This window comes from Carlito syrichta, unplaced genomic scaffold (assembly GCF_000164805.1).
Source record: "Carlito syrichta isolate Samal-C Ts95f unplaced genomic scaffold, Tarsius_syrichta-2.0.1 Scaffold304329, whole genome shotgun sequence".
NCBI lineage: Eukaryota > Metazoa > Chordata > Mammalia > Primates > Tarsiidae > Carlito > Carlito syrichta.
This window is the reverse complement of record NW_007248425.1, coordinates 161,854-164,102: the sequence shown is the minus strand read 5'-3', so window position 1 is coordinate 164,102 and position 2,249 is coordinate 161,854.

Sequence of the window (2,249 nt, the reverse complement as noted above, 5' to 3'; positions counted from 1 at the left end):
TTTTTTTTTTTTTTTTGAGTTGGAGTCTCACTCGGCTGCTTCCGGCCACCGCAGCCTCGCCTGCTGGGCTCCAGTGATCCTTCCGCCTCAGCCTTCTGAGTAGCCGGAATTACAGGCATGTGCTACCATACCCGGCTGATTTTTTTTTTTGAATTTATTGTAGAGATGAGGTCTCGCTGCCCAGGCGGGTCTTGAACCCGCGGGCTCAGGCAATTCACTCACCTCAGCCTCCCAAAGGCACAGGATTACAGGCTGAGCCACGGAGTCTGGCTTACTCCTCAATATCTTAATGCGTACTACAGTTTTAAAAGCATAGGGAACATTTTTTATTAATCTGTAATTTGTTTGGGCTTTAGGACAAAATGTGATCATAATCTAGACTCTTCCTTGTTTTATTCTACTGATTTTTAAAATGTCAGGCAATAATTTCTCGTGTTAGGGAATTATTATCATTTTAAGCTGTGATGATGCATGCTTGTGTTAAATATATTAAGGTGAAATTGATCCCTTCTCAAGGTATCTTGGGATCTTGGTGATTATTCACAGGCCTTCATTTTAATATGAAAAAACTGTCTTTCCTAAATTATCTACTTTGGTTCTCCATTCAACCTTTGGAATAAAATATTAAAAGTTTTCTGTAAGAAAGAATGCTGTGACAAACTGTTAGTAAAGATGAAAATAATCAGGGAAGAAAGTATGAAGGAAGATTTACTCACAATATTAAAGAATTCACTGCAGAATTCTTATAAACTGAGCATTTAGGGCTTGTTTACATTTCATTAAGAACCTGTTTTAAAAGCTGAAGGGCTGAGAATTTAATAGGAGCCACTACCAAATAAGGTTAGTCAAAATAGAAATAAAACTTCTTTGGTATAACACAGTAACCTTATAGGAAGACATTACCTTATTTGTCAATCAGCCATAAATATTAATAATTCATATTAGAGCTTATTTTTATATTATCTATGGAGTTTGCTAAGCAAGTAATGGGAAGATTCTGTAGTACCTAAGAAATACCACTTTTATAGTTTAAATATATCAATTTACTTATAAACTATTGTTATACTAATTATAAATATTCCTTTAATAGTCACTTAACTTTCTCCAAGAGCTTTCTAAGCAAGATAAATTAATAGTTGGTCAGAAAATAGTTTTCATCTATATATTTTGCCATGGATTAATCACAGAAGTCTAAACTGATATTAGTATCAAGTGTCATAAAGGCTCTATCTAGCACTGTGTTTAGGCAGAGGGAAGTAGAGTAGAAAGAGCACCAAATCACTCTATAAAAAAGATACCTGCACACGTATGTTTATCGCAGCATTGTTCACAATAGCAAGGACCTGGAACCAACCATGCTGCCCATCAAAAGAGGACTGGATTAAAAAAATGTGGTACATATACAAGATGAAATACTACGCAGCCATAAAAAAGAACAAAATCATGAATTTCGCTGCAACCTGGATGGAACTAGAGTCTATAATACTGAGTGACCTCTCACAAAAACAAAAATCCGAATATCACATGTTCTCACTCATATAATGGACCTTGAACATCCAATGCAATACTATAAGAAAATGACTGATGGTACTGGGAAACTATGGGGGAGGGGGGATGGGATTAACAGTAGCAAATATCTGTCAGGGGATGGGAAAACATTTCTTATCTACAGGGTGCCTGAATGAAACGTCATTGTACACCTAACCCTTAACTGTACCCCACAAAACCATAATAAAAAATACTGATTAATGAAAGAAAAAAAAAAAGAATACAGTGAATGAAATAAATAACAAGCTGAAAAGCAAGGAGTGCATTATTAACCAAGCAGAAGAAAGAATTTCAGAGTTTGGGGAACAAAAATATGGAACTAACCCAAACTGTTAAAAACATAAAAAAGAAGCTTAAAAAGAGAACAAAACCTCCAAGAGATAAGCAATTATTTCAAAAGGTTGAACCTAAGATTAATTGGAATCCCTGAGGCAGATAGAGAGACAGAGACTACCCTGGAACAAACATTCCATGAAATTATCCAAGAAAACTTACCTCATCTCATCAGTGACATGACCATTCAAACACAAAAGATTCAGAGAAACCCTGCAAGACAACAAATGAGAAGCCCAACTCCTAGAAACATAGAAATTCACCTACACAAAGTAGGTAGAAAAAATCCTAAAGGCAGCAAGAGAAAGGTCAGACTACCTACTGGGGACGAACAATTAGAATAGGAGCAGACTTATCTATAGAAACAG